The sequence below is a fragment of the Cavia porcellus genome, unplaced genomic scaffold (genome assembly GCF_034190915.1).
Source record: "Cavia porcellus strain 051 isolate PalLab524CR breed Dunkin Hartley unplaced genomic scaffold, mCavPor4.1 scaffold_1, whole genome shotgun sequence".
In the NCBI taxonomy this organism is placed as follows: domain Eukaryota; kingdom Metazoa; phylum Chordata; class Mammalia; order Rodentia; family Caviidae; genus Cavia; species Cavia porcellus.
Window position 1 is genome coordinate 123,276,781 of NW_026947484.1, and position 13,517 is coordinate 123,290,297.

The 13,517-nt window shown below is 33.4% G+C and overlaps 1 pseudogene; it reads right to left on the reverse strand.

Annotated features, from left to right (window-relative positions):
• Positions 1-12,326: 12,326 nt before the first annotated feature.
• Positions 12,327-13,200, reverse strand: LOC100733746 (RWD domain-containing protein 1-like; annotated as a pseudogene).
• Between the last annotated feature and the right edge of the window lie 317 nt (positions 13,201-13,517).

A 13,517-nucleotide genomic window follows, 5' to 3' on the forward strand; every position in this document is an offset into this window, starting at 1 on the left:
GAGAAAATATTTCCTTTCTTGTGAGTTTTCTACTTTGGTGAAATGAAGAACTAGCATGACAGGAGTTGAGGTTAGAGAAAGGGCCAGAAAATAATTAAGTATAATTTCCAACTATAATTTTTGCTGGAAAAAGTTGGCAATAAAAAATAAATTAGTGTTTTGTATTGAAAACAAAATTCATTAGTTAAGAGAGGACTATTGAGAAGAGAGTATATAAAAAACAGAAAATGTGGGAGTAACATTGTCATGTGGGAGATGATATCAGAGTGGGGCAGTATCAATCACAAATGCTCTGAGGAAAAACATTCTGGAAAGTTCTCAGAATCGTAAGTAGGCCACATGGATGATAATAAATAATGAATGAGTTTGCATGACAAAGAGGACGCACAATTTTGTAGGGCCATGTAAAGCAAGCCCATATTATTGAGGAGGCCATATTATACAAAGGACCTATCTGTAGCTTGAATAAATAGTAAGCATGAACAGAAGATGACCAAAAGCTAATTAATATAAATTTAAAAAGATCACTAATTTTCTATAAGAAACAAATGAAGTGGAGAAAGAGTCATTATAAATAGACAAATCAGAAGGCTATTGCAATATTTCAGATGATTTTGAAAATTAATCAGTTGGGCTTGTGGAAACGATGGTTTTCTGAAGTAAGACACTTCAGATGGTTTTGAGGGAGAGACAAAGAGTGATCAGGAGTTATTCATGTGGGTTTCCTATTGATTTCTATTATAGGCAGTACTAAACACAATTTGATGATTTCAAATTTCTTACTAATACTTCTGAAAATATAATATAGTTATTGCTGTAGTAAGCTAATGTCCTTTCAGAAATGAAGCATACATTATCCTAAGCACCACTGAGTTTCCACTTAACTATTCTCACCTAAAGGGACTTGACTACATAAGGGTTTTTATCCAATTGCTGAAAAACACAGCAATAAAAAGTGCAAATTAATCACCTTGATGTGGAACAATTCTGACAGGTTACCTTGACTCCAGATGAATAACCTTTATTGCGTTTTTCTATAGATAACAAGGTTTTTGACATAACTACATGAAGACATTCAACCTCTTTCTGTCCAGTTCTCTTGTTCCCTCCTTATAAGTGCTAATTCTGAGAGCATTCTATAAAAAAAATTTCCTGCTTATCAACTCTATAGTACAATGTTTTTTGACACTTTTTTATATAAACTTTGTGAATTTTGCTGTGTTCACATTTGTGTGGTGGAAGTTAATGTAAACTCTTTAGTTTTATTCTCTCCATAAACTGGGAAGTGATATTATCAGAGAGTCAGTATTAAAAAGAATTAGAAACAGTCGTTATGAACTATAGGGGAATAAGTGGAGAAAGTATATACTATTGTGTAACTAGCCAGCAAAACTTTAAACTGCATTGTTCTCTTTAGTTATATTTAATTTTATGGCTACTGATGTGTTATAGGTGCAGTTAGGATTAAACATAATTGTGCTTTTGCCAGCTAAGTCTGAGGAAGAAGACAAAAGGAGATAAAACTTCAAAAATGATAAAGATATGCTACTTAAAGTGATTACAATAGGGACATAAACACTCACAAGACAATCACACAGTATAGTTAGTCATGAGATCCTGAGTTAATCTTTGAGTTACAGTTTTTAAATGGAAACATCATACACGGTAGCTGTGGAGATACCAAAATCAGACTTACAGAGTAATTACCATTACTGCAGCTACCAAGACTAGGCTATAACTGAAGAAACAAATGGTAGAAGTAACAGAGAAGATGACCTTCTGAGTTACCTTGTCAAAATTTATGATAAAGGTTTTTCATAGAGTCTACAGATATTTTTCTGAAATCAGAAACATGTTTAAAGCCTGGTTCTTCCTCTATATGAACATAATATGACTTCCATTTATCAAAATGTTCTTTATATTACTACCATAGCTTCTGAAACTGTTATTGCATGATACACACACATAATATATATATATATGTATATATATATATATATATATATATATATACATATATTCTTGTTTTTAATAGTTATTATTTGCTCAGATGTTTAAAGTTATAGATTATATAAATATATTAATATAACATAAACAAAAATACATTCCTTTATTCCTTAAAGAAAATCATCCTTTTAAAATTTATATCTTAATTTTAATAAATAAACCTAAATGGAAAATAAATATATTGTTAAATTATCTTTTAGTCAATCTACAATTTGGGAAAAATCACATTTTTCATGTGTTTTGTTCCCTCACCTTAAAATGGTGATAATGCTAAATATCACTTAGTTTGGGTTAACTTGAAGATTGCATGAGAAGCTACCATAGTTTGATAACTTAGATTGATATCTGGTAAAATTAGTGCTGCCTAATGTCTCACTGCTTTTATTTTTACTGGTAAAACACCACTGAAACCTTCTCGTGGTTTCATTAACAATAAATGTGCAGTTCATAAACAACAATCTGGCATTTTAAAAAGTGGAACTGCATTTATTAATTTATCCTCTGAGATAAAGTTTTAAAATTGCAATACAAGCTCACTGTATCTGTGATTTCTCCATAGATGTAAACTGTGAGCCTTTTTGTTAAGTTGCTGTTTGTTACCAAAAAAATTTCCGTTGCTTTTGTGGTGATGATGGTTGAAAATCTATTATTTTGGTTATAAAAATTATAGGAGAAAAGTACCATCTTTATACTGTGAAAAAGCTGTCTACAAATTTTGGGAATTTTATAGACCTTAGCCTGAGAAGTTTTACTAGTAAACCACTTTTCTTTCTTAAAGGCTTTTCCTTTAGGATTTTTCTTAAAGGATTCTTTCTTTCTTAAAGGATTTTTTAAATGCAATACGTTTATTATTGCTTTCTACTAATAACTTTGCCTATGTAATGATGTAGAATGATAGAAAACCCTGTAATGATAAAAAAACTCTAAATTTGGAAAAAGAAAATTTTAAAAATGAATATTTAAGAGCACTTTTAGGAAAATACAAAAGCTGTATGAATTGACACACATGTTCTCCTTAAATGGAGCCAAAAATTCTATCAAGCTTGTGAGTGTTCTGTTCCTTCTCCGCATTTTAGATCCTTAGCTTTGCGCTACACACGCTTACTTTGTAAGACTTCAGACACTGCTGGAGGGCACACTCCAATGTGTGCCACAACACAGTGAGTCTCTTGTTTCACTAACCCTATATCTGCTGCCATAGGTCATAGATTATTGCTTTAGTAATTAAGGTTTAAAATACGTGGGAAGATGTGAAATATTATGTTTGAGAGTAAATCTCTTATTTTTCCCACCTGTTTACCTTTTTTAATTCTGTACTTAGAACTGCTTAAGAAGATCATTGTACATTGTCTCTACTGTGGAACACTCGTTCTGAAAATTCCAGCAGTTTCTGTTTTATAACATTAAATGTTTATTCACTTTAAATGTTATGTAATTCTACACTCTTTTTTGTGTGTGTTTTCACACATATCACCCAACCATATTAGTGACAATCACATGATGTATTACCTTTCCTTAGGATGTTAATCTCACTTCCTGAGTTTTTCTGGAGTGCCTAAACCACCACACACCTGAATGTCACTGCCTAACTGATTCATCTGTGAAATGAGATACCACACTGAAAAAAAAAAAAAAAAACTAATTAGGACAATATTAATGTATGACAAGATCACGTACTCCAGTAGTTCTCAAGAGAGATGGCATTAATTCCTAGTATTATTTCATATGTGATACAAATTGGATTATCTCAATCATTTGGGATGTTACAAATGGAGGAATGAACAGATTTACTAAGTCTTGTTTAAGATTTAAGGAAAAATATTTCCTTTTTCAATTCTACTCAGTTTTTGAGCTTCTAAAACAACACAACTCTATCAGAGTGCTGTACACTCTGGTTCACAGAGATTCCAAAAGTGATTCCTGGTTTCTATGTAAGTGTGTGGGTATGGCTGTATCTAATTATGCTATTGTTTTGTATTTTAGCTGGACTGAGGATTTTCACATACAACATATTTAAAGTTGCTCTCATTTTATAGTCATAATTATACATAAATATTCATTAATTGTTTTCATTAACACATACTTGCCTTATCTAACATGTTTTATTCTTTGTATTTTCTTTTCTTTTCCCCTTCTTCCTTTTCCTACTATCTCTGGGTCCTTTTCCTATTTGCAAATGATCTCTCTTTCTTTTTAATATTATTTTACTCTTTAAGTTAGTTATACTTTGATTTCTCATATATGTAAAACCATTATTTTCATGAGTTTACATACTTTTTTGAAAATAATATAAGAAAGTGAACCATTCAAGAGGAGGGTTATCCCTGTTAGAATAAATCAATCACAGAATTTTTCAATAAAGGTAAAGTTAATCCTATATTTATTATGAGACACTCCATAGTCACTCAAACAGTAAAATAAGAGGTGTGATCCCTTATCTATGTGTTAGAATCACTCTCCAAAATATTTTTTCAGTCACCTGCAAAATTCATTTTTAACCTAGGGTAACACATATTAGATCACTGCAACCTCTTTAGATGATTTGGATTCTGCAGAGAAATCCCTGCCAAAAGAACATAGATAAAAGGGAGCTCTGACTCATTTCTACCATAGAGAAACATTTAATAATAACAATATTATACAGTCCAGAAATTGCCCTCTTCACACATTATAGCTTTCCTACACTCAGATACATTTCTGATTATCTGACTTCATACATAGACATAGAGAAACCTGTCCCCCACATTTGCATAACCCATATGTGTGTAGATAACATGAATATCACCTCTGTATAAATTTCTTGATGTAACTCAGGATTCAGTACTTTTTGTAAAGTGTCAGATCATAATACCTCTGTCACAAATATTCAGGTCAGCAGAGGTAGTAGGAAAGCAAGCTTATAAAATACAAAAAGGAATGGTTTGGTTATATTCCAATGAAGTTTTGCTTGCAACAAGAAACATCCAGAAGAATTTAAATAAGAGTGCAACAGATGCTTGCACACACACACAACCTCCAATCAGGTAGGTCTGAACACACACTTGAAATACAGTTTATTTTCAGTGACATGCACAAATTTTAAAACAGAGCTTGAAGGACAATAAGAGTGAACATCCTTTTGTAAGCACTGCACAGGTCAAAAGACACTACATTCGTGTGGACATTTTGATACCTGTTTTTCTGAAATTAAGCTTACAACCGATTGCCTGCTTTCACATTTTACATTTCTTGACTATTAATAGTTGTGATGTACATTTTTATTTTCTCCTTCACTACTTAACACATAAAGTCATTAATTCTATCTAGCTGAAAATCAGTTCTTGGATAATATTCATGCTTATAATTTCTTTACTTCCATTGAAAAATTCATACCAATAAAAAATCTAACTTCTGGCATCCAGTTCCACACTTAAGGAATTTGGAAATCTCCAACCTTATTTGAAAATATGTATAAAATTGAGTAGACTGGAAAAAAACAAAAAAACCATCTTGAACCTGTAAGAAAAGGTGACACAGGACAAACAGCTGACTTCCAAATCAGAGAGACACAGTATTTGATGCTGTTAGTCCCCGTTTACTTGTTCAAAATTTCAGGAGCATACATGGTACTGGAATCTGGGCTAAAACTGGAATGCTGTATTCTCAGAGAAGCCAAGTCTTAGCTTGTAATAGCACAAGGAGATTCCTCTCCATATATTATAGCTACATAGTTCCCTTATGGTCCAAAGAGGGTACTCACAATACTCTGATATTTATCCTGGGAATTTGGTCAGATTCCCACCAAAAGCACTGCAGAAAAATACCCTCATCCTGTGGAAAGTAGAAGGCAAAAGTAATATGCATATTTGTGTCTAAACTCCGTGTTATTGATAACAGATCCTGTCATCAGGATAAACTGGCCAATCAGAGTCTGACATACTGCAGGATCATTTGAATCCAACAGATCTACAGAAAGGGAGAGTTATCCAAATTGCATAATCTCAAACCTTCAATTTGTAGGAATAGATATACTGAATTCCAAACACTTCAGTGATTCAATGTGACAGAATTCAAATACTCAGGAGTAAAAATCCAAGAAATAACTTGTGAAGCTTATAGACCAGAGGCATAAGATGACTTCATGACTCAGACCTAATTAAAGGACTGTAGCGTAGTTCTCTTCATTACCATCATTGTACTAAATGCCTGTTTACCACAATTTCTTTTATTTTGACCATTACCTATTAGCCACACATTACAAAGTTTATTGAAGGGCAAGGCCTCAATTTGAAGAGACAGAAAAAAATCACATCAAGTGTTCTGATTTTGGCATATGTTAGAATGCTCCATTCTTCTTAAGGGTTTTATTATCAGCAAGAGTTTATCAGGAGGTAGCATAATTTTAAGATTACACTATTTGTGTGCTAATAGAATGTTTTTTGAAAGTAGACTTTGTTTACTTGTAAATCTATATTATAAACTTTAAGATAATCACTATAAAATATGACAGAAAATGAATAAATGAATGAAAGAAAATTGAAATGCTATGTCTGTCATAAAAATATAAAATGCTCAATTAAAAATAAAAAGTTAGCATAAAGGTGGAAGACAAAAATAAGAACAAGGAATAAGCTTCACAAATAGAAAACTGAAACAAAAATGGTTGATATTTAACAGTATCAATATTCACTTTGAATGTCAGTAATCTAAATGAACTAATGTAAATGTCAGTAATCTCAGGTTGTTAAAGTGACTCAACAAAGAAGAAATGTGGTTAACAAGAATGTTATGTTTAAATAAACACACAAATTACAATTAAATGGGTGGAAAAGTATCATATTAGCATTGACAAAGCGGAAGTAGCTACATCAATAGAGCATAGAAATATGAGACAAAGTCTAATAAAATTTCAAAGAGTAAACAAATCCACAATTACAGACTTCAGTACTTCTCATGAGTAATCTTGGTTATCTCCTGTAATGGCTTGAGAGAAACTAGGTGATTAGCAAAGCACACATCTGAGTATGTCTGAGTGGACGATGAGGGGCGTGACATTTTGGATAATATCTGATCCCTGGGCCCCTTCCCCTAGGTTCTTTCCCTGCTCTTGGCTTCCCAGATCCCATGGATTGGGCAGCTTTCCTTTGCCATGACTTTGGTTATGATGTTTCTTTCTTGGAGCTAACAAACCATTGACTGAAACCTGTGATGCTATGAACCAAAATAAATCTGTCCTCCTTTAAATTGCAGGCATCAAATATTATGTTCCAGTACTAGAAAGCTGGAAAAAACAATAAGCTCCTATCAGATATGGATAGATTCAGTAGGCAGAAAATATGTAAGGACATATTTAAACTCACTATCAACGTCAAACAATTAGATATAATTGACTTATATAAACTGATTCATGAAACAAAAGCTGAATGGAAATTCTCAAGTATACAAGGAACTTTCACTAAGATACACAAAATTCTGGGCCATAACTCTCTTTAACATAGTTCAAAAAATAGAAAGTATATAATATTTGCTCTATACCATATAAAATTAATAGTCAAAAATAAAAATATAACTGGAAATCTCATAATATCTGGATATTAAATAATATAATACTAAATAACAAGTTAAAGAAATTAAAAGAAATCTAAGATATATTGAAGTAAGACAAAATAACAAGGACAAAATAAATATTTTCTGGCAAAATTGTTAGAATACATGATAAAAATGTACTTAGAAATAAATAAAAAATATTCAATATGCATTTTAGAATGTAACATCAGTCATCAAAACTCAGATGGATTCTAGAGTTCAAGAAAAACAATACTAGTTCTCAGTAATCTCGAAACTAAAACAACTATTACTAAATTGAATACTATAATGAATAAAAATAATTATACACAATGACCAACTGTGATTATTCCCAGAGTTAGGATACTAGAGTACCACTGATAATTAATCACTATAATCAGTCACTATAATCAATCACATCTACAGTAAGTAGAAAACTTACAAGAACATGTCAATAGATGGAGAAAAAGCATTGAAAAAATTCAGTACCTAGTCATGTCAAAAACTCAAGACAGGAAAGTGTTTTAACCTTGATTTTAAAATGAAGCCACAGTGAACATGATAATACTTAAAAACTGAAAACCATCCCAGTAACATTAGGAAGAAGGTAAGAACATGCCCTTCCTCCACTCTTTTGCATCATTTTACTAGAAATTACAGCTAATAGAATATGACAAGAAAAACAAATAAAAATTTAAGTGGGAAAAACATAAAATTCTCTTTGTTCCTAAATGACAAAATTATCTATGCAAAAAATAAGAAAGAAATGATAAGTATACTCCCATAAGTGGTATTTGTCACAAGGTCACTATAAACAAACTTAATATATAAAGTTTCACATGAACTGATGGAATTTGAAATTAAAAACGTAGTGTCACTTATCACAGTTTTTTAAAAAAATGATAGGTATGATCTTAGAAAAAATAGTTGTGAAAAACTAAACAACTCTTCTGGGTGAAACAAAACTGAATGATATTCATGTTCAAGATGAAAGTACTTAATATTGTGAAGATATGAGTTCTTTGAAACTTAATCTATAGTTTTTATGCCGTCTTATTTACGAAAACTTAAATACTTTTACTAAGTAAAATTTATATAACTAAGTGAAAGCGTCAATCTGAAGTGCTATATGCTGTATAGGTACAACTGTATGTCATTCTTAAGAAGTCAAAACTTTAGAGACTGTAAAAGACTCAGTAGTCACCAGGAGTTAAGAATAATGAAGGGATAAATAAACAGAACAGGCCATTTTTAGGATAGTGAAACTACTCTGTATTATTCTATAATGATGGGCAGATATTCTTCCAAACACAGAGTATAGAGCCCTGAGGCCAAACCCCAAATGTAAACTCTGGTGGTAGGTGGGTTATAATGTGCCAGTGTAAACTCATCTATGGTAATAAATAAGAGAGGCTATACATTTGTGAGAGCAAAGAATATGGAGAAATTTCTACCTTCCTCTTCACTCTGCTATGAAACTAAAACTTTCCTTTAAGAGCATTTTCAAAATCTTGAAGAATTCTCCTTTTACAGAGTTAAGAAATTACAAACATTCCCCCAAAATCGCAGCATGCATCACTACTATAAATAGTAGCAATAGATGGCATTTTAATCTTCGTTAAATTTGTCTTTTTCCATACATTAGAATCTTGATGAATAAGCACTGGTAAAAGTCAAAAGACCAGAATGTGTTGCAATTTCACACTTTTAGAAATGTGCCTGTGATTCAGTAAGCGTGTCTCTTTCACAGAAGTTAAACATTATGACCTTGTAAATAGCAGTAATTGCTGATTCTGATTTATCTCACTAGGATATAAAAAAATCTATTCATGGAACAATACATTAGAAAATGTTTGGAATTTCTATAGAATAACATCTAATAAAGACTCATTCTACATACTTAATGTATTTTCTAGTTTTGAGATTATTTTCAGTAAGCTGACATCTAAATATCTGAGATATATAGATAAGCTGAAAAGAGAAATGAAAGTATTTATTTTGTTAGCCATAATTTTAGTTAGTGAAATATTATAATTAATATTTCTATTATTATTTTTCCTAGACATTGCCTCCATTAAGTCTCTGATACATACACAATTGAAACACACAAGTTTTACTAATTTGTTCTATAGTTTTTTCTTAATATTTATCTCTTTACTGAGAAGAGTAAAATACTCTTTATCTTCAAACAAACAAACAAACAAACAAAAACCCTTCTTCATTTGCCATCCTAAAGCCTTCCTTCAGCTTTAGGTCTTTTTCTGGTATTATTCCTTACAATGTAGAAGTCATTTCTATGATTAGTCACTTTGTTGTCCCAATTCTTTTACATGGACTTTTAAGTTATGAATTATCATGTTTACTGAATTATGAAGTGCTTATATAGTTGTGCCTATCTTTCAATTTACAGACCCCAAATTCTGTTTTCATGATTTATTATAAAAATTGCATTATTATCTGTTATACAAAGATTGTAAAAAATATGTAAAATCTATGATGCACTAATAGTGGTAAATATTCTAGAAAAAATTGGGTAGAAAAACTCATAGGCTGAATTGAAATGAGAAATATTTTTATTAAGAGATGAGAAAAAGGATCACACACTAAATTCTCGAGGTGAACAATGAACAGATATATGAGAATGTGTTGGAGTTTGTTTTGCAAAAATAGATAACAGTTTTCTAATCCAGAAGTTTTGGGGTGCAAGGAAATGTAGCACATTCCAGGTAGAGCAAAAAGACAAGGTGGCTAGGGAGAGGGAAGAAATGGTGTGTGAGAATTAGGTCTACATGAAAACGGAGAGGGAGCACGAAAAAAATTAATTTTGATTCTCATAGATAATATTAGGAAAGTTTTCTTTAATTCTCCATGATCTGTAGAGTAGTTTGCACTTAAGCAGAGATGCAGTCTGATATCAATGTTCAATGTTTAATATGGCAACATATTAAATTTTATTTACATCAGTGGTACACCCATTAGTGTTGTGTGCTTAGTGTGGAGACTGTTTTCATCATAGCTGAGTCCTGAACTTCAATGTATATTTTGATTTACCATTTTCTGCCTTGATTTTCATACACAGATGCATCAGGCCCCTTCAAGATTCAGTTTCCTCAGAGAATCTCACATATCTGTTTGTTCTTATTGAATATGTGTTGATGCTATTTTATTTTTCAGATAGACTCCCCAGAAAGGGACTCGAGTCTTTACTGTAAAAGGACATAAGTAAATCTGAGTTATATTGGCTCAAGAATAGTATAAAATTTCTAGTTTATCTCAATAGTATGCAAATGATTGTGAGATACATAGTAGGTTAAAGTAAAACTTGCCATTTTATTCTTCTTCTTCTTTTTTTTTTTTTTTTTTTTTGTCTTTTTCCTTTTTATCGGTACCAGGGATCGAACTCAGGCCTGCCTGCTTGCAAGGCAGGCGCTTATGCCGCTGAGCTAAATCCCCAGCCCAAAACTTGCCATTTTGTACTCTTTTTATTACCAGAAAACTTCTCCCTCCAAACTGTCACCAAAACTCATCGTATATTGACACTGATACATGCATTTGTTCTGAATTTTTTTTAGTGATTACATGAATGAATAAATGAACACCTGAAGGAGAGAAGTAAGCTGAAGTGATTTTCCTTGATTTCTGTGCTATTTACATCCCTGTGGCTTTCTGGATTTGCTCCTTAGCTTTCCTTGTTCTCTTTGGATGGGAGTAACCTCTACAACTCAGATACTCATTTAAACAATGCAAACAGAAGGACAAAAGACCACAAGGAGGAGCCTGAGGTTGGGATACTGACTGTCTTACTTGTGTCGCTGAGAGGTGATCCCACAGTGCTGTCCTTTTGGCTCATTCTTCTTTTAATGAGCCTGCTCCACTCCACGGGACAGAACTCTCTTTTACCTATGATGTCAGTAGAGTCTCCCAGCCCCTCAATCGTTCTTTGGGACCTACAGGTGGTGACTTGCTCATGACTGTTCGCCCAGACTCCTGCACACTCCCTGTGGGTCCTCTACACTCTGCCCAGGTAATTAGTCTCTTTGTTTGCAAATTCTCTTCAATTATCCTAATTTGCTTGTGCCATCTGTGTTTTGTTATGATTGTGACAAATATACCCTCAATTCCACTGCTGCTCTGCAAATACAAATGTTAAAAGAAAGAAGACAAGGAGGCATATGGGTTTGCACGGTAATATTTTGCTTCTCTTACTGAGCTTATTTTCTACTCTGATTGCGACTTCCTTTTTACAGAACCCAAGTACTTATGGGTTACTAAAGCTCCAAGCAATTTACGGATAATTAGATATGAGTCACTAATTTTCTAGATAGGGAAACAGGAACACAGTTTGTGTTACCAACATTGTTTGTAATAGCTGGTAGACATTTGGCTGATCAAATTCACTGCTGTCTGGCTCTTACATAAGAACTGTAGTTTCTCAAACCCCGTTATGTACACAGCAACAGCCCATCTTCCAGTCTTGGTGCTATAGGTAGGATCTCCTTCCGCCATTAAATACTGTCAAATATCTGATCTTCTGTTCACCAATAAGAGGAAATGAACATTTTATATGTGAAGTGTTACGGTCAGTTGAATAAGTTCAATGATGAGAGTTAGAAGAATATTCTCCCCGAAATTAATTTTTCTTAGAAAAAGAGAAAGGAAAATGAAAAACCCTCTCAGCATAGCCACAAATGCTGGGGCTGTCAGGCCCCTCTGGAGGTGGAGACAGGCCTTCCCTCTGTGGAGTCCCTCCTGCATCTGCAGAAATGCAGTCAGCATCACCTCTGGCTCCTCCGCTCCAAGACATCCATTTCCTGGAACAAGAACTTGTCTACTTCCACACTGTTTCCAGCATCTTCCAAGAACTGGATATCAGATCTGTCAAGATTATGATTTGTTTCACATGGCTGTTTGCTGCTCAGTTTATTCTTTTCAGCTTGCTCTTTCATCAATTTCTTTTTAATCTCCGAGAGTTCTGCAAAAAACTTGGCTTTCCAACATAAGAAATCCTCCATTAAAATAGGGGTGCCATGGAATAATTGCTTCTCTGCTGTTTTTTTTTTTTCCATTTCTTTTCATTTCTTCTCATTTTTAGCTGACTTACTATTTCATTTAATTTTTCTTACACCACTATCACTAAACATCATGACCACTTCAAGAATTTCCTCAGCTGCAATGCTAATAATTTTAAAATGTCTGTGACATCATGATCATCTAGATTTTCCTGGGAGAATATTTCATAAAGAAGAGCTTCATCCTGGGTATTTCTCACTGCACATAAGCTTGAGGATAGTCAGGGAAGTTTTATTTTCTCCAGCTCAGATGTCTCAGTATCGGTAAAGCTGGGTGGATTGACTAATACTACTTAGCAGGACCTTGTCAAGTGAAGCACTGCAGAAGGAGGCGGTATCAGGTGAGTCCACTTACATTTTGGAAGACTAGCTGTTAGGAGAGATGGATCAGTGTGGAGTCAGGGTAGATGGACCCCCGAGCCTCCAGCTGGGTCACTGATCATGGCCGCCCTCTTAGTGCATCATCACGGCCCTCGCTGCTGCCTGTGGATCATGCCAGTACTGGGGCAGCGCCTTGCAACTGAGTCCTCGCTCCAGAAACAGCCTGCTGATCCACAGTCTTGCGCCCCTGGAGTCTCATCACTTAGAATTCATTGTTCAACTTCGAGGAAAATGAATTCAACATGCTGGACATCTAGCAGGCTGGGAGTTACATTAATTTCCTTTACATCATTTGGCGATCCTGTATCATTCCTGTGTCACGTCTCCTCCTCTTTTTCTCCTCTCCCTCCATCTCTTGGTCCCCTTTTCTTTTCCAAAAGATCTCTCACTTTTTTCTATTTTTTATCTTTTATTTTGACCCTTTCTTATATTTTGGATTTCTCATAAAACAGAAACCAAGTGGTATTTAAATGCATGTGTTTAACTTGTTTCCCTTAATATTTTGGTCTCAAGATG